Source organism: Ictidomys tridecemlineatus, chromosome 2 (assembly GCF_052094955.1).
Source record: "Ictidomys tridecemlineatus isolate mIctTri1 chromosome 2, mIctTri1.hap1, whole genome shotgun sequence".
Taxonomy (NCBI): Eukaryota; Metazoa; Chordata; class Mammalia; order Rodentia; family Sciuridae; genus Ictidomys; species Ictidomys tridecemlineatus.
Genome location: NC_135478.1, coordinates 22091202 through 22118192, shown reverse-complemented (window position 1 = coordinate 22118192; position 26991 = coordinate 22091202). Strand labels below are relative to the sequence as shown.

The window sequence follows — 26991 nt, the reverse complement described above, 5'->3', positions numbered from 1 at the left end:
TTTAAGCACAGAATGATATTCCATTGCCTGGATATACCACTGTTTATTTATCCATTCATTTACTAAAGGACATCTTGATTGCTTCAATATTTAGAAATGAAGAAGAAAGCATCAGTAATTATCTCTGTGAAGGTTTATTTTTTTTTTTGTGGATGTTAATTTTTAACATTGGGTAAATGCTGAAGAGCAGGACTGCAGGATTGGTAAGAGTGTACCTGGTTTCATAATAAATTGACAAATGTTTTTCCAGAGTGTATTCCCACATGCAGTTGATGGGAATTCCTGTTGCTTCACTTTCTCAGTAGGATTTGGCATTGCAGTGTTTTGGATTTTGGCTACTTTAATAGGTGCGTAGTGGTATTTCACTGTTATTTTCATTTGTCATTTCCAATGATATGATGTCAAACACCTTTTTATAGGTTTACTTGCCATTTGTATCTCTTTTTGGTGAGATGTCAGGTCTTTGATCCACATTTTAATTGAATTATTCATTTTCTTAGTATTAAATTTTAGGACTTATTTGTATATTTTGGATAATTGTCCTTTATCAGGTATGTTCCTTTGAAAATATTTTCTCTGTGTCTGTGTTTTCTTTTCATACTCTTGATAGTCTTTCACAGAGCAGAATGTATTGTTTTTTTTTTAATTTTTTTTTTAATGAAGTGGGGCTGATCAATGAATTCTTTCATGGATTATGCCATTGGTGCTGTATCCAAAAAGTCATTACCAAACCAAAAATCACTTAGAGTTTCTTCTAAGTTGTCCTCTAGTAGTTTTAGTTTTTAATTTTACATTTAGGTCTTTAATGTTAATTTTTATGATGGGATAAAATGTTGTGCAGATTTATTATTTGTGTGGTGTGTGTGGGGTGTGTGTGTGTGTAAATATCCAGTTGTTCCATCACTATTTGGTGACAAAACTATCTTTTCCCCTTTTTATATCCTATATTCCTTTGTCAAAGGCCAGTTAACTATGTTTATGTAGGTCTACTTATGGGCTTCTTATTTTGCTCCACTGATCTACTTGCCTTTTCTAGGTTTCTTTCTTGTTTTTGTTTTTTGTGTTTTTTTTGACTCTCCATACAAACTTTAGAATCAATTTTTTTGTATCTACAAAATATCTTGCTTGTATTTTCACTAGGATCCCACTGACTCTATCCATCAAGTTGGTAGAATTGACATGTTAACAATACGAGTCTTCCTATTCATGAGTAATGAAATATTTCTCTATTTATTAATAGTTCCTTTATAGTTTTCAACAGAATTTTGTGGTTTTCCTTATATATATATATCTATATATCTATATATATATATATTTCATTAGATTTATACCTAAGTATTTCATTTTTAGGATGTCAATGTAAATGGTAAGGCTTTTTAAATTTCAGATTAATTGCTGGTACCTACCAATATTATTATAATAATTAACCTTTGTCCTGAAATCTTCCTATAATTGCTTATTAGCACCTGAAGTTTTTTCTTTTGTAAAGAGAAACCCAATTCTGTGCCACCTCTGCTCCTCTTGGCCAAGTTCTCCAAGCTGAATCGTTTAATGCTTCCCTCCAGTCTTCTGTGTTTATGACTAGAGTGGGGTTCTGGGACCCATTTGATTCCTTTACTGAGAAAGCTACAAACATTAAAAATGCATGGATATATTCAATCTGTATTCAATTAAAAGAGAGCTGTGGTCTTTCCAATTACTCATATTGTTCTAAAGTGGATAATATTATTTCTCATATTATTCTAAAGTAGATATAAATGTCTTCTATTTTTCCTTCTTTGATTTTGGAAGTTCTCCCACTTTTTCTGTTTCCTGAAGTCAATTGAAGAGTATTGGTATTAGCTCTTTTTTGGAGGTCTTGTGTAACTCTGCTGTGTATCCCTTTGGTCCTAGGCTATTCTTGGTTGGTAGGCTTCTGATGGTGTCTTCCATTTCATCATCCTGATTCTATTTGGGCAAATCCTATGACTCCAGAAAATTTTCAGTGCCTTTGATATTTTCTATTTTATTGGAGTACTGTTCTCAAAATAATTTCTAGTTATCTTCTGTATTTCTGTAGTATCTGTTGTGATATTTCCTTTTTCATCACATAAAAGAATGGTTTTCTGTACTGTCTCCTTGACTGGTGTTTTAATTGGTAGTCCTCAGATGAAGACAGCATACAGTCTCAGAGCTGCACCTGCTTGAAGCTCCATTAGACAGGACTCTGCTCCCTGAGGACAGGTGAGCTTTCATCATGGGACCAGAGGCTTGCAGAGCACAGTACCGTTCTCCAGAGAGGGCAAACTCAATGGATAGAAGTCTCTAGTTGTGTATCAGACAAGTGATGCATGAACACTGACCTCTTGTAATTATCTAGTCCATGGCCACTGAATCCCTATGTTTGGTTTGGGATGATATTCTTTTTTTTTTTTTTTTTTTACTGATATTTATTGACTCAGGTATCTCTCTTGGAGCTAACATAATTGGCTTAGAAAACTGGGGAAATGAATAAGAAGTGACAGTAATCTCAGGGGAAGGGGACTGGATCATAGCTTCTTTACCTGATTGATACCTCTTTTATTCTGAATAATGGTAGCAGTTGGCTCCCTTGTAGGATGAATGGTGACAGAGGGTAGAATCCAAGCCCTTGTAGAAAGTTAGGGTTGGAACTGATGCCCCATGTCTTACCAAGGAGATGATTGTCAGTTATTTGAAGTCTGAAGCTCAATCCTGCCTCATGCAATGGACACTGAGATGCTGAGTATATTTGTAGAATGTCCCAAGCTTGCATCACAGAACAATGAGGTTATCACAGGGGGCTTTGAGGTCAGGAGACTCAAAGCCACATTCCAACCATTTAGCAGGTTCTACCAAATTTCTGACATTCTAAATCCCTCTCCTTTGAATTTTCTTGTTGCCAGCTCTGTTCTATCATCCTGACACATCTATACCTTAGTGTGATTTTTCTCTTCTATTTATCATCCAGACAGGCTGTGAAGCCCCTTACCCCCTTGGATATCTAAATTGGACTCATCAGTTACACAGCCTTGAAAATCTGGAGTTTTGCTAATTCCCAGGCAGCATTAAAAATGGAAGCTGGCTTCCTGGAGGTGTGAAACAGAGGAAGCACACATGACTTCAGCACTTGGCTCAGGGAAGGCTCACAAACTGAATAGTCCTGTGCAACTAGGACCCAGGTCAGGAAGTAGCTCATTCCTGTACCTTGGATGCCTCCTTGGTCACTACCTCACCTCTCCATCTGTCCACTCAAGTGTCATACTGCAGCACCTTATGATGGCAGGCATTATTTTAGCCAGAGTCTGAAGCCTCACTGAATTGCCTCACTGAATCCCCAGTGTCACCTGAGAGGGCTCTGTTACTGACCCATTTTACGGTAAGGAACTTGGGGAGTGTGCAGGAGGGTCTTCTTGCTGCCCTCCCGCTGCCAGTAATGAACAGAGCTGGGATCCCACTTGGCATCTGGCTCCAGAGTCACACTCTTGAACCACTGAACCACATTGCCAAAAGTCACAGAGCATGTGAATGGAGCAAAAATAGATCCTGGGGACTAAGCAGCCACTCACCTGCACGTGGCTCTGGGCATGTGCTTTGCTTGTGCCTGTGCCATTGACATCTTCCCACTTGCTGCTCAGAACCTGATGAAGAGCTTAAGGCTAGGCAGGGGGTGAGGAGAGTGACTGGCATGAGGGCTACAGCAGGATGGTAGGGCCAGGTTGAGCCCAAACCTAACCAAGGACCATCACTGTCCTCTCATTCACATGAGGGAACTGAGATCAGGAGGGGCTGAGGGGTCACACTGCCCTGCCTCAGTGGGCCAGGCAGGACCTCTGCTTGTGACTGGGGATAATCTGTCTTAAGTCCTTAGTTGGGCCTGTGTCTGGCCTGAGTCGGAATCCACATGGACTCACTGATGGAGACTGAGACTCTGGCTGACCTGTGCTGTAACAGGAGGTGTGCTTGGGAGGCAGGTAGAGGGATCCAGGGGGAAGAGGATAATAGGGGCAGCAAGCAGCCTGGAGGGGGCAGGGCAGGGCCTCTGTGAATTAGGGCCCCTATGGGGGATAACTAGGGGGCCCCTGGCCTACTCACAAAGCCCACCAGGACCTTGGGAAATAGCCAAGTGGTATTCACTCCACCAGCCACCTGGGGATGCCAGGGCACAGCAGGTTCCAGTCCCACCCTGTCACTCACCCCTGGTGTTCCCTGGTCACATGGGTTCTGAATCTGCTGTTTCCATCTATAACTGAGGTTGAAGTAATGCTGATGGCATCAAATCCCTGGGTGAATCTCAAAGAATAATTCCACTAATATCAGCAATGGCACATCATGGGCCATGGGGACACTTTGTTTCCCTTCCTGTGACCTCTTTCTGCTCTACCTCATTCTCCTTGATTCTGATTTGGGGAGTTCTGTGGGACCCCAGCCCCTTGCAAAGTGGAATGACAGAATGCTTTTCCTGGCTTCTCAGTGCTGGGCATTTCTGTGGTCCTGCTGGGCTAACAGCAGGGCAGCCTGGAAGCTCACAGCAAGGAGAGGGCAGCACTGGATGTGCTCCAAGCCCTGCTGGGGGTTCTCTCAGTGTCACCACTAAGCGTTCGTGTGACCTTGTCCACACTTGCCTCTGATCCATAGAGGGCTCCTCACATCACCTCCAATGGTCTAGGGACAGAGCACTGGGGAAACGCTGCTGGGGTGGGGTTGGCTGGCATTCCCTGAGTAGGAGCTGGAAACATTTTCCAGCTTGTCCCCATGTGATTAGGACACTTCAGAGCCTTTCTTAAGGTGCTCTTCTTTGTGCATCCCCAAAGTTGTGTCCCTTTCTGGATCTCCCTTTGCTGGGGCCTAGCATGAGGAATGATGCAGTGAGTCTGTTGACCTAACCCAACCTGGATACCACTCCTGTGACCTGATACATTTCCTGATGCTCTCTGAGGGCTCTTGGTGTGCCTTCTAGCCCTGTGCTGTCCAACAGGGTAGTCAGTAGCCACACGTGGCTATTTAAATCTAAGTATATAAAGTTAAATATAATGAATAGCCCAGTGTTACTAAACCATGTGGCCTTGTCTTTCTCCCTCTTTGGTGTCATCTCCCTCACCTGCCGCTTCTGCACACCCCTGTGAGTGTTGTGTGCTCTCTAAGCATAGTCACGCCAAGCTCATCCTCCTAAGGACTTTGGGACTTGCTCTTTATCCTCCTTGGAGTACTCTTATTCCACATGGTCACCTGCTGCCTTCTCATCAATTGAGAGGATACATCCCTTCTCAGGAGACCTAACCCCTGTGTGTGTGCTGAGGTGTGCTTCCCAGCCAGTTTCCATCTGTCTTTTGTTCTACCCTTTGTTACACTCCCCAAACCTGGGATCCTCTTATTTTCTGCATATATAATGCATATGGTTTCTTGTCCAAATGTAAGCTACTTAAAGGCAGAGACACTGTCTCTTCTCACCACTGATTGCCTGGGACAGCACCTGGGGCAGGGCTGTCATTCCATACTTAGCCTGTTGACTGCTCAGAGTTTCCCAGGCACTCAACATTTGTGCTCTAACCTCATGGTTCTTGCTGTGCCTGCATCGTATCTGTATTGTTAGCATTCCTATTTTTCTTTCAGTTGATTTCTATTCTAACGTGAGTACTTAACTTTAACCTTCTCCCAAATAAGGAAAGCTAGAAAAATTTCATGCAGATTTTCTGAACATGCATAAATAAATACATAAGTATGTTGCATTTCCCCCCTGTGTGCTGCCTAACCACCACCCAGCTTTTCTACCGCTATTCCTCACATCCACCCTCATACCTCTGGTAAACCACACTGCCAACTCAAAACGTGACCATTATTCCCCAGCCTCTACTCACCTCTCCACCCTGTGCATCTGTAGAGCTGGAGTTTCAAGGTCTGGAGATTTCAAAATTTAATGGTTAGGAACTGAAGTACTGGAGAATCTGAGTGCAGACCTTGGTTCTTTCCCTACCAGATAGTGACCACCTAGCAATATGATCCCTCTATATGACACTCTTAAAAAGCCCAGCCAACATGCACAACCCAGACCAGTTCAAAGACAACTACCATCCATTTTTCAGAAAACTGCCAGTTGGGCCAGGAACCCCCCCGTGATCACAGTCCACTTCTCCTTAATTCACCAGTGAGCCCTAGATCCTCCTCCATAGCAAAAATGTGACTTGTGTCTGAGCTGATTTCTCAGACACCACTTTGAACTTTAACTGAGATAGATGAAGAAATGAGGAGGAGGAAAAACAAAAAACAACTCCAAATCCTGAACCTCAAGTGTCTTACCTTTGCCTTCAGCTCTTCTGGGAATGCAAGAGGATCTTCCGGCTCAGTCAGACAGGTGTACTGGGGTCTTACATTGCATGATGTGGATCACCATCAGGTGGGATTACTCCATAAGCAGGAGGCCTCGCAGTTGGGGTATTTTGCTTTTTCTCTCAGTCTTCTTGTTTATTTATTTATTTATTTTTTTGTGAATATAAAGTATTTAAGGGCCTTCTCCTTCCTTCTCCCCGGGGGTCAAATTCTTAGGAATTCCTCCCTTCTTTATTCCCCCCTTTCCCCCACCTCCATGACCATCAGCTCCCCACCCTCTTTGTTCTCCTCTCTTCAGGCCACTTCCTGGTGGCCTTAGCATCCCCTGGAAATTTGTCATTTCTTCAAACTCATGGTGTGTCCCTCTCTTGCTTCTGGGTCTTCTCATGTGGAATTTCCTCTATTGGGATTGTCTTTTCTCATCTCGTTGGACAACTCACTCGGATTAATCCTTCAAGTCTCATTTTAAAGGACTTTCTTCTTGGAGCCTTCGGGGACCACAGTGGTCACAGATGGGGTAAAATGCCTCTGTCCACTTCCAGGCATCTGTATCTCTGCAACAAAACCACAACACTGTAATGATCAGGGTTTGTGCCAAGGGTGGCTTCTCTGGTGGTGTGACAGAGCCTCATGCTCCTTATGATCGGTGATAGTCCATCCCCGCCCCCAAATACTCTCACAGTCCAAATTAGAAGAATATTCTTGCTATACACTCTCATTTAGAGAATCCTTTAGGAAAATCCAGAGCCTGCTGGAGTAACCCCTATAGATTATTAGCCTCGGGAGAGAGAGGCTATGTCTCTATTGTTCATTGCTGGATCCCTGGAACTCAACACAGGATTGGGGTGTAATACATACACAATAAATATTTATCGAGTCCGTGACTAGATGAATTAATTTCCTTAGACTAAGTGACATTGGCTGCAGTTTTAAGATCTTACTGAAAACAGAGAGATAATAGAAGGAGAAACGTGTTAGAAGTAAGCCCCCAAATCCAAAATGGTTTTAAATAGAGACACATCTTAACACAACCAGTTCACTCCCAGGGACAGGTTCTCCCTTGTTCTCTAAGATGTCCTGGAGACAGAGAGGGTGTATCCTCACACTGCTGCCCGCCAGGCGTCTGCTTTTCAATTCCATTTGCCATCACTTGGAGAATGAGATGGAAAGGGTGTGATAGTTCTGGACCCCTTGTTTCTTGGCCTCTGGCCCAGGTCATTTCAAGGACAAAACCTCTTTCACAAAAAGCAAGCCCCCTGTTGGAAATAATAGAATCAAAACATATAACATATTTTTGTTTTTACAAAAAAAGGAAATTTGAAGATGGCATTCTAAAACCATGATGCCTATTAAGTGTAAAGAATAACGCAAAAGAAAATATTATACATTTTCTTTAATACATGGAGTGTAGTTCAAATTGGTGCAGGGAAAAAAAACCCTTTCCTTGCATGTGTATTGATTGAAAAAGGAAAGAATTAAAATGAATGAATGAATCCTCTAATTCAGTAAGTAAGAAAAAAAAAACCATATCACAATAAACCTGAGGAAAGTAGGAGGAAAGAAGGAATAATATTTGAAGAGAAATAATCGATCAACAAAGAGGAAGTAATAATATAAGTTATATATTCATATTCTTTCACAAAATCACTGAGAGAGATAAAGCATTAGCTATCTAATCTATAAAAATATGGAAGAATGCACAAATATATAAGATAAAAAAATGTGAAAGGGAAAATAAAACAGTTATAAAAGAAATTTAAAAGATCACAAGGGATTACTTTGCTCAACTCTATGTAAACATATCTGAACATTTAGATGAAATGGATAATAATGTTCTAGGAAATATACTTTACCAAAATTAACTTGAGCAAAGATAGAAATCTTAATAAACCAAGTATTATTAAAATAAATGAAGAAACTTGTCATAGGTCTGCCCTCTAAAAAGCAGCAGGCCCAGATAGTTTCAAGAGGAATTAACCCAAATCTTTAAGAAGAAAAAATTCAATGACATTTACACTGTTTCAAAGCATATATAGAGAAAAACTTCCAAATCATTTTGATGAAATAACCATAATATTGATACCAATACCCACAGGACTACACAAAGAATAAAATCACAATTCAATTTAGTTTTTATGATGCAAAAAAAAAAAAAGAAAGAATCCCACATAAACCAAAGGGCATGTTAATAGAAAAATATACCAAAACTTGTAGAGTCTAATCCAAGAATATATGGATAATTTAATAGAAATTACTTAATAGATTGGTTCAAAAACAAGAAATCTTTTTTGTTGTTTTTTAAAAACCAAAGTAGTTACATGGGAAAAAAAACATTGCTTCATTAATTTTTTAAATTTTTTAATGTTTGATATCCTTATTTGAGATATATACTGGGGTCACATCCTATTTGTTTTGGTGTTTTAAAGTTTCTAAAGTTCTTAATCACGTCTTGATTGCAGCAGTAAGTTGGGTACACTAGCCAGACTATGTCTTGTGGGTTTCCTGGGGTTTGTTAATTGACACGTTTTTTTTTCCCTAGTGTTGGGGAGTGAATCCAGAGCCTCCTGCTCTACCACTGAGCTACATCCTCAGCCTCTTTTAAAAATTTTATTTTGAGACAGGATCTCGCCAAGTTGCCCAGTCTGGCCTTGAACTTTCAATCTTCCTTGTCTCAGCTTCTAGAATAGCTGGGATTACCAGCATGCACCACCGCGCTCAGCTGGTTGACACATTTTAAACGCAAATAAGCCTGGACTCTGTAGGAGAGAGAAAGAATGCTGGTCAAGATCCCTAGTCAAGGTGTCACACAGACCCTGTCCCCCAAATAAGTGATAGCATAGCATCCGCCTACCCAGCAGTGGTCTGCAGCACTCTTAAGGGTTTGAATTTGTTGTGGAGCTCAAAGAAAAGAGTGACTTGCCTCTTGGTGGAGACTAAAGGAACTGGCACTTGCGTCATAACAAAGATGACAGCTATTTCTTGAACGTTAAAAATGATTATATATTTTGATGAAGTCAAAAGGTGAAGTTGACCTTGAGGTGGAGGAGGGAAGGTTAACATGGTTGGGGATGAGCCCAACAGTCAATCATGCCAACCACCACTGCTCAGCATGGCTTGGAGGGGATCAGCGGGAGGGTTTCACCCTTTCACCTACTAGAATGTTCCCACCTTGATAAGCCTATTTGAGTATGTAAGGGGTCAGCGCATATTGACAAAAGGGGTATGAATGAGAGGGGAGGAAGAGGGAAGGAAAGAAGTAGGGGGAGAGAAAGAGAAGGATGAAACAGAGAAAGGGAGAGATGGAGAGAGACTCTTCACTTTAAAGAAAATATTAATTAAAGATCAACACTTTGGTGGAACCTGCTGGCTACTGATTTTGGGTTTGTTGCAATAGCTGCTACATACAGAGACTGCTTCCCTGGAAGAAGGCAGTAAGCTGCCCTACTCCGTGCTAGGTTGACTGGGCCCATTTCTTCTTTTGTTTAAGCACAGAATTTTACTAATTGTGCCCTATAGTTATACCCATGAAGAAACCACAGCCAGGATATTAATATAGTCATTGCCCCCTGAAGTATCTTCATGTCTCTCTAAAAAACAACTATTTTATTTTTTATTAATATGTTTAATTGTACCTATTAATTAGGTTTGGTATGATATTTCATGCAAGGAGTGCACGGTGATCAAATCAGGAAATTAGCATTTCCTACTCCTTATGATTTCTTTATGTTTGGAGCCTTGTACCTCTTACTAGGGCTTATTTTTGTGCACCTTCTTGCTAGGTATATGCATTCACTTGTCACTCACAAAAGAAATGGACAAAGAGAACCTACATAGACCTTTGCTTTTTTTTTTTTTTTGTAACATCTTATCATACAACATCATGATGTAATAATATGTCATCATTGGACAACCGGGCCGTGTTCTTAATTAGATCTTCAATGCATCCAGCTGTACGCTAGTGTTTTGAAGACAAAATAAGAAAGGGGAGAAAGCAAGGACCAGGGGAGCCTGTTTGTCTGGGTAAGTCTCTGCTGTCGTGTCAACTGTAGGGAAATCCATCCCAGGGAAACTCGGCTGAAGCCACTGAAGGCTTGTGAGTTTTTCCTGCAACCTCCAGTCCTCTCTGCCATCTCTCTGATGGTGGGTAGCCAGATTCTCAGTGTCTCCTAGGAATAAGAAGTTTACTACAGAAAAACTAAACCCTTTTTTTCCTTAAAGAAGAGAACTGCTCTGCATGACCCTTGCCCTACTTCCTCATTTAAAAACCCTTCAACTACATAAATAAAAAATGATATTGTTTTGTTTTCTATATTTTTAATATAGGGGAGTTGAATATCCTTTTTCATATGCTTATAATGGTCATTTATATTCATTCTTCTGTAATTTAACTTCACATTTATTTGCTTGCTTTTATCTTGTGGATGTGGTCATGTTTTTGAGATTAATTTATGAGAATTTTGCATGGATTAAATTATGACCTTGGTTTTTTTTTCCACACTTACTTTCATATTTTCTCCTGATTTATAATATCACTTTATTGTTGTTTGGCTTGATAAAGAGATATTTTAAATTTTATGTAGTTAGATCTATAATCTTTTATTGCACTTAGTCATAGAAATGCCTTCATTCTAAAACAACTATTACAATTTTAATCAACATTTTAATATTCTTTTAAAATATGTAACACATATTTCACACATCTGAATTGTTTTTATTATGAAGCCTGGATTAGATTTAACTTTTAAATTTTGTCCCTCAAAAAAAAAAAAACATTTTTCCCCAACACTATTTGTTTAGTAATTCATCTCTCCATTTTAGTACAGTAAAAGACACCAAGTTCCTGAGCACAGTAACACCTAGTTTTCTTGGAATAACTTAATCATTATGCATTCCTTCTTGATATTGAACTGAAATCTGTTGCCCTCTAACTTTTAATTCCTGAACCTTCTTTTTCTGCAGTCCCCCCAAAAGAGGACCTCTATGACATCATTCTGTCAATGTGTGTTGAGGAACAATGAGAGAGATGATCACTGTCTTGTTGTCTCCAAACCAACTACTATTATTCTTATAAAATCATTCTTAAATAACTTAGTACCATCACAAGTCTTGCTAGGGACTGCACTTTGCTCTTGTCTTCTATAGTGTCACTGGAGGTGAATTAGAAAGCCATCATCATGCGTCTGAAGGCAGTTCTCAGCTGCTGGGTGCAGGAAGCATAGCCTCAGATGTCAACAGAGAAACATTTTTTTTCAAGATGTGTTGGATTTTAAAGGTTTAAAGATAAGGTGAGGGCTGGGGATGTGGCTCAAGGAGTAGCGCGCTCGACTGGCATGTGTGCGGCCCGGGTTCGATCCTCAGCACCACATACAAAGATGTTGTGTCCGCCGAAAACTGAAAAATAAATATTAAAAAAATTCTCTCTCTCTCTCTCTCTCTCTCTCTCTCTCTCTCTCTAAAAAAAAAAAAAAAAAAAAAAGATAAGGTGACTTTGCTCATCGGGTGATGGACAAGTGGGCAGAAAGAAGAAGAACCTAAGATGGTGCTTCTGAGTCTAAATGTGGCACAAGTAGGAACAAGATCTGCCCAGCACTCCTGGGGTCAGCATGGTGACTTTTTCTACCCTGGGAAGAGTCTGAAGGTGTGTGGACTAAATGGCTATTATGTTGGCACTGGAGCATGTAACCCACTGTGATTGCATTCAGATCATTCTTGTGGATGAGCTTCAAGGGATCATGTGGGTCTAAGCTGTGACAGCCACAGTCTGACACAGTGAGAAATTGTGTTGACAGGGGACTGCAGAATCCGGTTTCCTCCATGCAGCATCAGGCAAGGCTGACTCCTCTGTAACTGAGTGGCCTCTGGATACCTGGACAATCCAGTTAGGGGGGATGGGGAGTCTCAAGAGCCATACACTGAACTAACTGTTACTAAGGTTTGTGTCTATTCAAGCAATTAATCCAAAAAAGTAAGGAGATTTGACATGAATTTGCAGAGCAGCTCAGACCAAATCAACCTGTCAAAACAAGTCAAACCTGATCAAGTTAAATCACATAATAACTAATTGGTTATCTCTCCTAAATCTTGTTGTCTCCAAATCAACTATTATTCTTCTTATAATATCATTCTTTTTTTTTATTGTTGGTCGTTCAAAACATTACATAGTTCTTAATACATCATATTTCACAGTTTGATTCAAGCGGGTTATGAACTCCCAACTTTACCCCGTATACAGATTGCTGTATCACATCAGTTACCCTTCCATTGATTTACATATTGCCATTCTAGTGACTGATGTATTCTGCTGTCTATCCTATTCTCTACTATCCCTCCTCCCCTCCCCTCCCCTCCCCTCCCCTCCCCTCCCCTCCCCTTTTCTCTCTCTACCCCCTCTACTGTAAATCATTTCTTCCACTTGTATTATCTTGTCTTACCCATATCATTCTTAAATAACTTAGTATCGTCATAATTTGCCAATATCACTATCAAACTGTAGCATCTAGAGTTTACCAGGTGATCCAATGAAGTTAGCAGACTGATAATCATTCGCTTTTTTTTTCTGTATACTTTATGGGTGCGATATTTTCTGTTTGTCTCTTTAGATTCATTTTCTAAACTTCTCCTCCATGGTCTGTGTCTGTGAGATCAGTTTGTGTGGCCTCAATGGAGGATCCCATGCTCTCTGGCTTTGTGGGGGGGGGTTCCAGCCAAGGAAGGACACCAGTGTGATAATAACTTCTGGCTGTATTGCTGCAGAAGCCTATCCATGGGCCACCGCATTCACACCCTTTCCATCAGTGTATTCTCCCAGCGGCCACCTGAGTGGTATTCAGAAATATAGATTAGACCCATCACCACTCTTGGTAAAGGTCAGCATGAGTTGGTGGTGCACTTGGGGGAAGTCATACAAAGGACAACCCCACTCTAACTCCTGCTTCCTCTGTGTGCTTCTTTATCTATTTATTTCCTTACACTTCTAATAGGATGACTGTTGGACCACTGAACTGTAACAGCTGAGCCCATGCAAACAGATTAGTGTTAAAATTTTCAGAAGAATAAACACCAAATTGCACAGCCCAAAGCCCTCTGCCAGAAGAGGCAAGACTGAATTGAGCACAGGTATTGATGTCTTAGGACAGCACTGTTCAATAGTAATATGATTCAAGTCTGTTATATTTTTAAAAATTTCTAGCAGCCACATTCAAAACAAGCAGGTGAAATAAATTTTAATAATTAATTTTAACATATGAGATAATAATGTCAAATAATGTTGTGTTGTTCAATGGAATTTTTAAATTTTTTTTAGACTGTTTCAGGTTATCAGTTTTACACTTCAATTACAAGAAAATGATATTAAAAGTAGAGTTCTTCTGCGGCACTAGTCATGCTTCAAGCACCCAGTGGTCATGGGGCTATGGCTACTATACCATGTGTGGCAGTGATGAGGCCTTAGCCTAGCAGCATGGGAGATTCTGCATCTCAGCTGCCTTCTCATGTCTCTAAAAGATCTTCTTCTGCTGCTTTTCTTTTCCCTTTGCTTTAACAGCCCCTTAAAACTGTCATGCTGGTCCAAATGCCCATCCCACCCAGTCTTCCCTTCTCCCCAAACCCTCCCCACATTCTTCCAACAGCTTCCCTAGAAGATCAGGATAGGATTAAAGGCATTTGCTGAGAGGTGTAAATGAGGCTTCAAGGACAAATCTCCCATCCCAATTTACCCTCTAATTGCTGGAAGGGACTGGGAGCCCATCACAGTGAATTCAGCAGAGCTTTCACTTAACCCTGGGGTATAATATTCAAGGACTCAGCTAGTGACCTCACCATTTTTCTCCATTCTCCTCAGCTCCTCCCTCACTTTTGCAAACCAAGGCCTCAGAACTCATTCAATACAGCTCCTCTTAATAATAAAACAGCTGCCACAAGCACAGCATGGATGATGTCAGACTTTGTATCTTGATGTCTGGAATCTCCAAAATCACCTGGCTAGGGACCCATTATCTTTCTATTCATATGGACTCAGGGTGCAGGCATGATGGGGATGTGGGTTTGTCTGGCCAGAGCCATGGCCGATTGTACACCAGCCCGCTTCCAGGACCTCAGCTGTCTGGGAGGAGTGAGCAGACATCTGAGCTGCAAAGCTGTGGGAGAGAGGCTGCTTCTAGGGGAGGGTCACAGAAAGCCATGGATTAGCGAGCGAGTATCCACAGCAACATGTGCACAAATTGCTAAGGGCGGAGACCACTTCTCCTACCAATGGAGGTTATCTTGATGCAGTATTATCTGCCACTGGTGGAAATGACCCCCCAAACATTCTGCTTCTAACATTCTTTTATTTTTTTTAAAAAATGAAACAAAATGAAAAATGTGCACACTGATGGATTTGGACAATCTGGAACCTCCCGATGTAATCATCACTCCAATTAAGTTAACTAACATTTCTCTTACCCCAGAAAACACCCACAGGCCTCCTTCTAGATGGTGCCTCCTGCAGGGGCCGTACCTATTGTAAACTCATCACTGTGGATTAGTTACTCCTTTTCTGGGACCTCATAAAAATGGGATCATATGGGATGCATTTTTTTTTATGTTTGACTTCTGCTCAACATTATGTTTGTGAGATTCTCCACATTGATGCATGTATTAGTGGTAGATTTTTTTTTTTTAATTTCTGAGGGGTATTCCATTAGAAGAAAACTTCAATCCATTTTTTTTCATTCTTCTATTGGCATTTAAGTAATTTCTTGTGTTTCTCTATTATGATTGAGGCAGTTATTTCTTTAGGTTACACACTTAGAAGTGGAATTGCTGGTCTATAGGGTAGGGTTATGTTTAACTTTATTAGAAACCACCAGTTGCCTAACATGGCTGTACTGTAACTACAGCAGCTTCTTATAAGTGTTCTGGTTCTTGGCCAGGTAGCTGGCAGGTTTGTCTGGCGACCAATTCATTGTAGCTGGATGAGGTTATCTGTTTGCCCTCAGTCTGGATGTGAGACAACAGAATCTCAGCTTGAACCAGCTTAAACTCAAAGTGGGGTCTCTGGCTAGTGTGGTTCAGTGTGAGGAGGCCAAGGTGTCAGGAGAAAGGATCCTCCACTTTCTTTCTGTCTCTCAGTTCTCCTTTTCCCTGCTTACAATTGGCCTTCTTCGAAGCTGGTCTTTTCCACATGGCTGAGGTATAGCTACGGATGGAGTGGGGTCCCATCCTTATTGCTTTGCAAGCAGAGAGGGAAATTAGCTTGCAGGTTTCACAACAAGCAATCTCACCTCTAAAAATTTATCATACGAATATTCTCAGACATGAGAAATAATATATATACAAGGCTAGACATTGCAGTGTTGTTTGAAATAGCAAAGACAAAAGAATCTTCTGCAGCTGTACTATTAAAGGGGAAAAAAAAAGACAACTGGTGAGAAAGCACTTCACTTACTGACATGGAATGCTCTCCACCAAGATACAAGGTAAGAGAAAAAAATCCGGGAACAGAAGATGTACACTTTATGTCACCATTCTTGTAACTAAAGGAGAACGAGATAATAAATTTTCTCTTGTTTGTATATACACATTGAAACTGTGGAAGATTGCCCTTTTATTTTAAATCAAATTGTTAAGAGTGCAGGTTGTGCAGGTTGACCTCCAACTTGCAATCCTTCTGCCTCAATCTCAGTAGGAGCTGGGATTACAGGCATGTGCCACTGTGTCTGGCGATACTTTGATTTTTTAAGTTGAAAATTTTATTCCTGATTGCCTTGGCTTAGTATTATGCCTGTCTCTGAACCAATCACTAAGTCTAGGGTAGAGTAATATTTTTGGTCTCCAGTAGAAAGAATTTGGGGAAACATTTCCCTAAAACAAGAGGAATACTATAAATGTCCATTATAACTAGGTAACAGGATCAAGTGAGCTCCAGAGGTGAGGGTCAAGGTTAATATAGGGACTTTCTGGGCACTGTAGGGAGAGGTCCCTGGAACCCAGGGTGAGGTCCTGCCCTGGTGCTGCTTGGCTAACCTGCTAGACTCCCCTCTCTCATCTTCCCCTCACCTGGAATTAAAGAGTTGCTGGTGAAAGCTCCTTTTCTGCTTGGCTGGTGGAGCTCTAAGGGGGATTTTAAGGCAAAAGGTGTCCCCTGCTGATGGCATTTCCCCCCCCCCCCCAAGTCCTTCTAGTTTATAGATATAACTAATGCTTCACCCACACAAACCAGGTCATTTCTTTGTAAAGTTTCCAATATTGCCGGATTGACCTTTGGTTTCATTCTTTACTTTCCCATTTAGAAAAATACCTGCCCTCTTCTTCAGATCAGTCTGTGAAAAGCAGATCATGAGATGGGATCTACTGGAGGAAAGTTCTTGGGGGAAAGGGAATGAAGGATCAGTGTGGGGAGCTAGGAAGGATGCATTTATGGCTGGAGTTGGCTTCAATTCTGTGTCCAATCCACACTTGCAGCTTGGAGCTCTGGAGTGTGGATTGGACAGAGAGTTGCTTCCACTTTGAAGCAAGGGCATCTGCATGTTGCACTCCTGTGAAAATAAATTGTTGGTGGATGGTGTCAGGGGAGGAAACATGCCTAACCTCCTGGCAAGTTCAGGTGGCCAAGAACAGTCTTCTACAGAGGGGGCAGCTACCACCCTGCAGAAGCTGGTGGAAGGTGTACCTTCCCAGAAGGAGACCTGGGGTTTGTGCACCCCCAGTGTTAGTACTGGTTAGGTTATCTTTAGGGGAGCACCTCCTTCCTTCCAAGCACCTTCAGGTGACATTTAGTTCATTGCTATTTATTCAATCCTCCCCTTACCCACTCCCACACACACTGCTGCAGGATTTCAAAGCAGATCCCAAACATCGTCACATCATAACACTTAGGAATGTATCTTAAAGATTTAAAGTTATTTTTCACAACCCCAATGCCATTATAACATCCAATAAAATATTTACCTTTAATATTATTTCATACCCAGTCTGTGTTTAAAGTTCCCAGATGGTGTCTAAAACATCTGTCTATGGGTATTTTGTTTGGAGCAGGATTCAAGCCCTACCTGGTGTTTGTTTGATTGGCTGTTCATCTGTAACACCTTTCCCTGTTTTGCCATTTATTTGCCGAAGACAACAGGGTATTTGGCCTGCATAATTTTCATATTCTTGTCTTAGCTTGTTGCATTTTTTATTATGTTATTGAGCATGTTCCTCCAGCCTCTGTACTTGTAAACTGGCTCTTAGGGGGCCATTCAGGATACTCACCAATACTGGGTTAATCCTTGCTTCCAGGCCTTTCCAAAGGGCAGAGGAAGGAAACAGGCAATTTTTGTTGTTGTTGTTGTTATTGATGGATCTTATTTTATTCATGTATTTATATGTGCTGCTGAGAATCAAACTCAGTGCCTCACAGGTGTGAGGCAAAGGCTCTACCACTGAGCCACAACCCCAGCCCCAAACCAGGCCTTTTTTCAACAGATACATAAATCATTATTTCATACTGTTGTTTACCATTTAAATTTAGTATTACATGGTTTTGTACTGAATCTTTTAATTTCATAATTTTTCTTTTTTTTCTTATGCTGAAAACTTTTATTCTTAACAAGAGGTACATAAGGAAGGGTCCTTCCTTCCTTCCTTCCTCCCTCCCTCCCTCCCTCCCTCCCTTATCTTCCCACCTTCTTCCCTTCCCTCTCTTCTCTCTCTCTTTCTAAACAAAATTATTTCAACCTTGGTTGAAGTCTCATGGTCCTGGAACCATGTGCCCAAATTCTGTGTTCACGTCTATAAAATAAGCGTCAAAGTTCTTGTCCTCTCTCTCAACCCAACGTGGCAGAATCAGAGGAGATAAGGTATGCAAGAGCCTTTCCTAAAGATAAGACAGCACCTAGTGAAGGAGGGCAGTCAATCCAGGGCCTGTGGAATACTTCTAAGCAGTGCAGATCATGGCATGTTTCCAGATCCCTAGTTTCCTTGTTCCAATTTCCAGAGCTTTCATTTCTCTACACTTATTTTCTTGGTTTGTTTTGCCTAAGAACACGTCTGAGTTTGCAATGTATGCCCCCGCCCCAACTTTATTGTTAAAAAAAAAAAAAGAAGGTATACTCACTCCCTATCTAACTATGGTACATTGCTATAAGGTGTAGAAAACTAAGGGAGAACAGAGAAAAGAATGGGAAAATACTTCATTGTTTAAGATTCCATCAACTCCAGGGCTCTCATATTTCCGTATCTTATGTACTTTATGTTAAGGAGGAAGATGATCTAAAACAAACAATACTTTGACACACATTAGGATGTTTTGAATACAGACATGATAGAGCCCCCATGGTGAGAGTCAAGGCATTTTCCTTCTTGGAGGACAGTCCAATGATACCAACATCATCTATCCCCAGAGGCATTAAATGCTGGAGGAAAAAATTAAAAAAAAAAGCACTGCTTTTACAAATGTATTTAAATGTGAGCAATATTTTTCAACTATACTCGGTACTAATTATGGGTCAATTCTTCAGCTTGAGGGGAAAGTACCGAAGTACAACCCAAGCATGTAAGTTAATGACACTGATTTCTTTAAATGTAGCTTCAAGGTTTGCCAGGACTTTCACAATTCTCAAGATGCATGAACTAAAACTCACAGATAAAAATTTTCGATGACTTGGTTTGCATGCAGTGTACGCTATTCAGTAAGCTACTTTAAAATCCATCTTATAAAATCATATCATGAAATAATCCAATGACAGAAGAAGCTTATTTCATTTTGCCAAAAAAAATATTTAATGTTTTCTACTTCTAGTTCACAAGTATACTATTTTAGCTTCTGGATTCTTTAGGTTTTTAGTAGAATAATCTTTCTCTCTTTAAAAGCACATGAAAAGTTAGATCATACTTCATCTTATTAGGAGTAAATTTCCAATTATATTCAACTTTTTATGTTTAAAAAATGATCAAAACTGGCAACATGATTATGCAGTTTTAATAAGTAGTGTGATAATTTAAAGAAAAGCATTTTTTGAAACCTGAAGAGTCTCAAGTTCACAAAGTAGAGTCTATTTTTAATGTATTAAAATACATACTTAATATGTTTTAATGTATGATAGGGTGATCAATAAAATATTTTCAAATTTTTAAAACATTAAATTATGTTAAATATTTGTGGGAAATAAATACAAATTCAAGGAGAAGAAAAGGTGCAAATTTCTCAATATTAAAGAAGAGCTTCATATATTTTAAACTGGATGGTGATGGGCATAAAATTATTATGAGCTCTAAATTTCCTTTAATATTTTATTAAAGACTGATAGTTTTATGTTTAAATGCCAATATTTGCAGTAAAATAAATATTATCTCCCTTGCAATCACTTAAACTGACAATAAAATCTTTTACCTCTGAATTAAAAATATGCAATGGGGGTACATTGTTGTTTTTTTTTTAATTTTATTTTACTTTTTAGTTGTTGATGGACCTTTATTTTATTCACTTATTTGTATGTGGTGCTGAGAATCGAACCCAGTGCCTCACACATGTGAGGCAAGCACTCTACCACTGAGCCACAACCCAGCCCTTTTTTTTTTTTTTTAAAGAGAGAGTGAGAGAGAGAGGGACAGAGAGAGAGAGAATTTTAATATTTATTTATTTTTTCTTAGTTCTCGGGGGACACAACATCTTTGTTGGTATGTGGTGCTGAGGATCAAACCCGGGCTGCACGCATGCCAGGCGAGCGCGCTACCGCTTGAGCCACATCCCCAGCCCCCCCAGCCCCCTTTTTATTTTTTTATTTTGAGACAGAGTCTCACTAAGTTGCTTAGGGCCTTGCTAAGTTACTAAGGCTGGTCTTGAACTTGCAATCTGCTGAGAGCCATAGCCAAGTGGTACATTGTTTTTTAAAATTCTTTTTTGAGATGCACATACAAGCAGAAATTTGTAGATCACTGCACTATGGGAAGGCCACAATGTCAGAGACAGGAGGTGTTTTCTTCTCCTTTCTGGTCCCACCCTCTCCACTCCCCTTTCCATAGCCAACAGACATAAGAACTCTGTTTGTATCAAAGTCTCCAGCCACTCTGCACTCAGAGTTGCTCTTTAGTCAACTGCCTGTCAATAATAATAATAATAATAACAATAACAACAATAATAATAACCACTGAGCCACATCCCCAGCCCTTTTAATTTTTAAATTTTGAGACAGGGTCTTGCTGAGTTACTTAGGGCCTCACCATATTGCTGAGACTGGCTTTGAACTCGAGATCCTCCTGCCTCAGCTTGCTGCTGGGATTACAAGCATGTGCCACTGTGCCCAGCTGAAACAGATTTTTGAAGTTCTTGGTAGAAGCAGTAGAGAGAGGAGACTTTTTAAGTTCTAAATTCCTTGAATACCCAAAGCCCAAATGTATGCCCTAAACAATAATTTCTAAAGGAGTGTGTGATGATGAAATAAATTGTTTTCTTGTCTCAGTGCAAATAAGCTCCATGGGAGGGTGAGGAGGACAAGGTCAGAGAGCAAGTCGGGGGAGCAACAAGGAAAAGTGCGGGGGTCAGAGCAGATCCTTGATGGAGTCACCAGATCCGTGGCAGAACCAAACCATCAGATATGGAACCCATTTTCACCATTTATTAACCCACAACTTTGGCAATTTCTCTGTGTCTGCATTTCCTGTTCTGTAAAAATGGAAATCATCATCATCATCATCACCATCATCATCATCATCATATCTATTTTACACAGTTATTATGAAGGGTAAGTAAGTACATGTGAAATGCTTACAAAACAGCCTTGTATGTAATGAACACCTAGTAAGTCTCTTATTACAATGATCTGAGAGAAGAGGTTTTAATGCAGAGTCTCAGTTTGTCTCTAATTTTTGAAATCTCTAATATCTAGCATTCTATCTTCCGGTTACACGTAATTTCTACTTTTAACACTTGAGAATTTGAAATGTTTTATTATGGCTGTGGGTGGAGCTCTGTGGGAGAGCTCTTGCCTAACATATGCAAAGTCCTGGTTTTGAGCCCCAGCACCACAATAAAGAAAAAAGAAGTTTAAGTGAAGCTACATAAAATGTAGAAAACTCTTTACTTGCATAAAAAGCATCATAGATGCAAAAAAATATAAATAAATAAACTGGTGCATTACATGAGATTCCAAATCTGTAAATCCTGTTTAGTGATATATCTTATGGAAATTCAAAACTTAATGTCAAAAAGATTAAATGAATTAACATCCAAAGGTATATCTCATTCTTAGAATCAGTTGCATCACACCTGTCACCATTAACAACATTTCCAAGTAAAAAGTCGTGGCGGCCCTCCATCTTGGGATACCTGCACATCCATTGACTAGAGGCTTTGTGTGGAAACTATCCCCCAATAAACCCTGGTGGAAACGCTCTCTGAGGAGATTTCCACAAGCACAGAGTTAATCCAGACAATTTGGAAAGGATTGGCTTCGTGCAGTCTTGAAATTGCAATTGCAATGGAGCCTGGGCTATACTTGAGTGGAAATGAAGGATGTGGCTTATGGGACAATTCCAGGGCCTTATGTGGAGTGGTTAGCCCCTTCCTGATAGTAATGTCATTTCCTTCCACTGCACACACAAACACATGTCTACACTCCAGTGGGAAGCACAGCTTCCCCTTAGAGCATCTGCTTGGGTTGCCATAGCAACTCTTACAGCCAAGTTCCCAGCTAAACAAGTTTCACCAGACACCAGAATGTTTTCCTGCACTGCTCTCACTGAATCTGGATGAGATGAACCAAAGAATGTCTTTAGTGAGAGCAGTGGCAAAGGCCTCTTGAAAGTGGGCAGTGGCCGCAGGAGAAGAAGGCTGATTGTGTGTTTGGAGTGACATACCAGGGAAGGACCATATTACACATGGAGCCCCTCTCTGGAGGCTCTACAGGACTCGGCAGGATGGCTCTGTGCAGAGCTGGGGCTGGTGGTACCCCAGTGCCTGCCAATAGATGCCTTCCTTCCCTACTCGCTGGCAGAGATTTGAGCTAAACAGAAAACCTCCATTCCCACTTCTGAAACAAAATGAAACAAAAAAGCAAGCAAACCAAATGTTATAGTTTAGATATTAGATGTCCCCCAAAATCTCATCTGTGAGACAATGCAAGAAAATTTAGTGGTAAAATGATTGGGTTATGAGAGTCTTAACCTAATCAGTGTGTTCATCCCCTGATAGGGATTAACTGGGTGGTAACTATAGGCAGATAGGGTGTGGCTGGGAAAGTAGGGTCATTGGGGAGCTCTTCCTCTCTGCTTCCTGGTGTGATGTCTTAAGTTGCTTCTTTCCACCATTCTTTTCAGCCATGATGTTCTGCCTTGCCTGGAGCCAGCTGTCTATGGACGGAGACCTCTGAAACCATGAGCCCCCAAATAAACTTTTCCTCCTCTAAAATTGTTTTTGTCAGGTCTTTTGGTTATAGCAGTGAAAAAGCTGACTAAAGCATCAAACCAATCAAACAAACGAAAGGAAGAGAAATCCCTAATAAAATGTATGGTTAAAACAGACTAATGTTTCTTATTGCCATTATGTCTGCAGGACTATTTGCTGCCAGCTGACTGTTGCTGATTTAAACCCACAATTCCGGGCACACTCATTCTGTTAACTGAACTTGGAGCATGGGGACCATGCACAGGGTCTAGAACAAGGTAAAGGAACTCCCATGGGAGGCCTCCTCATGTACAGACCGAGGGCCAGAAATCCATTTAGGCATTTTGGGGATGGTCAATGTAGGAAAAACTGTGAGGTAGTGAGGTAAGGAATGTTCCTTAAGTTTCTCAAGGTCTTTTTCCTCTAAATAGTCTTTAATTTGAAACTGGGAACAAGTTTGCTTGGGCAGGGAAGATCTTCTTGTATCTATGTGATGGAGAAACTATACAAACCTAAGGATGAAGGCTAAGTGATATCTGAGGAGAATTTATAGCATTTATTAGAAAACTAAAAAAAAAAAATGACTTAAAATTTTCAAGTGGTTAGAAAAAAAATAGCAAGACAAACCCAAAGATTTTAAGACACAGGATCCAAGTCTTGACTCTGCTCTTTATATTGGCTAAGAAACTTTTGGTCAGATAATTCACCTTTCTAAACTTCAGTTTCTTTAACTACAAAATGGGTGTAGTAATAAAAATTCCTGTCTCCACATGATTATTACAATAATCAAATGAGATGCTCTATACAAAAGTGTTTTATGAATGCTATAAAATATTATTTTGAAGCATGGGTATTGGCGTAGAAGGGCCATATATACATAATTCAATTTTTGTCAAAGAAAGCATACATGCACTGAAAAATTTGTACAGATAGCTACCTATAGGTTGAAATCTGTATCTGTGGGAGTGTTTCCCAATCCTCCCCATTCTTATCACCGTCTCCAAGGAATCTTTTTATACATTTTCATAATTTTACTCTCCAATGGAATTTTTACCACAGATTGATAATGCATTATATGAATATCTGTGCTTTATCCACATAAAGAGTAATTTTCCCCCCATAGGGACCAATTTATGTCTCCTTAGAGGCTATATTATCCTTGTTGGAAGTGCATGGTTTGATGGATAGCAGAAATAGAGCAGATTTTTCATTGTGCTTCTTTTATATTTTCCTTTCTTCTCTCACTTGCTGTTCTGCTTCTCCTCCTTCCTTTTGTTCTTCTTTTGGTTAGCATGCATTCCTTGTACCTTGAGAATATTGTTGTGATTTCAAAAAAATAAAGAGGGGTGACAAATGCACTGGACACTTTCAGACTGCTTCTTTATATATAGAAAGTTCATACAGATTAAAGAGTCAGAGCATCCTAGAATCAAACTGCCTGAATTTGAATCCTGACACCATCTCCTACCTATGTGTCCTGGGGCACACTGTGTAGCCTCTCTAGGCTTCAGGTTACACGTTTGCAAAACAGTGATGCCTGCAGTGTACCGATATTAAAATCTTATTCATGCCAAAATTGGAGGGTGCTAAGAACATATTCCCAAGGCAGGGAATGCACACAGCTGGGGCTCTTGGATAAACTGCCTTAACCCAATGGAGAGAAGTTTAGACCACCATCCCCCCCAGCAGAAAAGGAGGCTTGTCTTGTCCCTTCTGCATCAAACCATGTGGGCGTTTATTTGTGCCTTTCCCATCCTTCCTCAGCCTTAATTAAAAACCTAATTTCTCTATTATCATAACAATGAGTGAAACAACAACTGATTTGTTTCGCCAAATTAATTCTCCTTCAGGGAACCTGGGAGAACATTATTTATCAGAGCAGCAGACAGAGATTTAAAAATGGGAACATCTTTCCAATACAGGTGCCAAATTTAGAAAATGATGAGACTAATATTTCAGCGTTTGAAGGTGCCTTGGAGATTTGTCCACTGCTGAGTTCCCATCACAATTCCCAGGACAATGCTGGCACCCTCGGTGACGATTTGCTAAGTGGATGAGTAGAACTGGAATCACCACGTATTCACAAGTTCTGAATAATTGTTGCTTGTTCAATGTACTTACAAGCAGAAGCAGGAATTTAATTCGCTTTGACATTCCATTAGATATTTCATGTATTTTCTTTTGTCGGTAAGTAAGAAAGGTCAGATTTATCTTTTTTTTATGCATAGTCAATATGAACAAACTCTTCTAATATTATTCTCTTTGCCAGGGATGAAAGGTATCCCGAGAACTAAAAGCATAAAATAATTCCAATATAGACTCCAAAGTCTTTTTTTTTTTTTTTTTGAGTACTGTTCCATGAGATGTGATGTCCTAAAGGGGTGGTGGTGGTGAACTCAGTAAATATTTAAAAATTTAAGGTAAATTTAACAGTTTAGGAACTCCCTCATGCATTTTTTTTTTTTTGGTACCAGGTATTGTACGCAGGGGCACTGGGCCACTGAGTCACATCTCCAGCCCTATTTTATATTTTATTTAGAGTCAGGGTATCACTGAGTTGCTTAGTGCCTTACTAGGTTGCAGAGGCTAGCTTTGAACTCGTGATCCTTCTTTCTCAACCTTCTGAGGTGCAGGGATTACAGGTGTGCACCACTGTGCCCAGCCCCCATCATTCTTTTTGTTTTTAAGGATCAAGAAAACTTACTCCAACCTCAAAGTTGTACTCAGAGTAAACAAGGATTAGAAATCCTTTTCAAATATACTTAAAAAATAACTTTTATTTTAGATTGACCCATAACAGTTGTACATTTATGGGGTACAATGTAACATTTCAATTCATGTATACAAAGTATAATAATCAGATCAGGGCCATTGGAATAGCTATCACATTTATCATTTCTTTGTGTTGAAACATTGAAAATCCTTTCTTCTAGCTTTTTTGGAATATTCACTTAATTGTCATCAACCATAGTTATCCTATAGTGCTACAGGATATTAGGAGTTATCCCTCCTCTCTACCTGCACCCTCTACCAAGATTCTTTAATGCCCCATAATTTTATCTTCATTTCTAATCTTTGCATATCTTTTTTTAGAGAGAGAGGGGAGAGAGAGAGAGAGAGAGAGAGAGAGAGAGAGAGAGAGAGAGAGAGAGAAAGAGAATTTTTTAATATTTATTTTTCAGTTTTCGGTGGACACAACATCTTTATTTTACTTGTATGTGGTGTTGAAGATGGAACCCAGTGCCCCGTGCATGCCAGGCAAGCGCGCTACCGCTTGAGCCACATCCCCAGCCCATCTTTGCATATCTTAAGGTTTATTCTCAAGAGTTATTTAATGGAAATGAAATAAAATTATATACCATCAATGAAGAAAAAATCACAACATGGAAATCAGCACCTACTCACTTTCTATTATTAGCCAAAATCTCTGGGGACGGAGGTGGGAACAGCTGCAGTGCCTGCTTTGCTATGTGTCATCCTGATGGGTAGATTCAGTAATTCTTATATTTTTTTGTGACTAGATTTTTTTTCTGAGCTGAAAATTGCCGCTACCAGCTATGTTTGGGCCTTTGCTTCAGGCACTCTTGGGGTATGATTTAGGAAGCATTGCCAGTCCTAATGGGATAATTTAGCACTGGGTCCCCAAAACCACATGGTCTGTAGTTCTGTGTTGAAGAATTATAGGTTTTCAAGAGCTGGGAGTCAAACAAAAACCAAGAGAAGAAACAAAACAACAACAAAAAACCAACCAAACCAACAAACAGAAAAGACAAAGCACCCTCAGAGATCATCCGGTGATATCCAAACCTTTTTCAAACATCAGAACTTGTTCAAATCCAAGTTTATGTGTAAACTAAGGCAGATAATGTCAGGACCCCTTCAGACCCAGGCCCTGCACCTGGCTAAGATGATTTTTTCATTCCCAGGGGCCATCATTGCCGCTGGGCTAGCTGGAAGCTCCAAGGGCCAGGACATTTATATCCCTCCAGAGTGGCCTTTAGTCTGTGATGCACTAGTACAGGAAGATGAGAGCCCAACTCCTTTGCCTGGGGTCAGCACGACTCAGAGATGTGACTCACACTCTAGAGAGCCAGGGATCAAGCCCAGGCCACCCGCTGAGGGACTCTGCCTCAGGTCACACCCTCTCATGGCCTCCTCCCCTTCTCATGCTGGCTTCCGCCACTTCCTTAGAAGTCTCTCTTGGGAGAGCTTCCTTCATCAATCACTAGCACATGCAATTTTTCATTTCAGAGACTCCTCTGGGGGTACCCAGTCTATGACAGAGCCTGACTGATAAAAATGGATGGAGAGCGATGAAAATTTTC

The 26991-nt window shown here is 40.4% G+C and overlaps 1 long non-coding RNA gene across 2 annotated transcripts; it reads left to right on the top strand.

Annotated features, from left to right (window-relative positions):
* The first annotated feature begins 256 nt into the window (after window positions 1–256).
* LOC144369767 (uncharacterized) lies at window positions 257–22803 on the top strand. Of its 2 annotated transcripts, XR_013429514.1 has the most exons (4): window positions 257–347; window positions 11802–11962; window positions 20745–21026; window positions 22600–22803. It is a non-coding gene; the product is annotated as an uncharacterized LOC144369767 (long non-coding RNA). The 2 variants fall into 2 exon arrangements; XR_013429519.1 differs by lacking the exon at window positions 11802–11962.
* Window positions 22804–26991: the final 4188 nt, after the last annotated feature.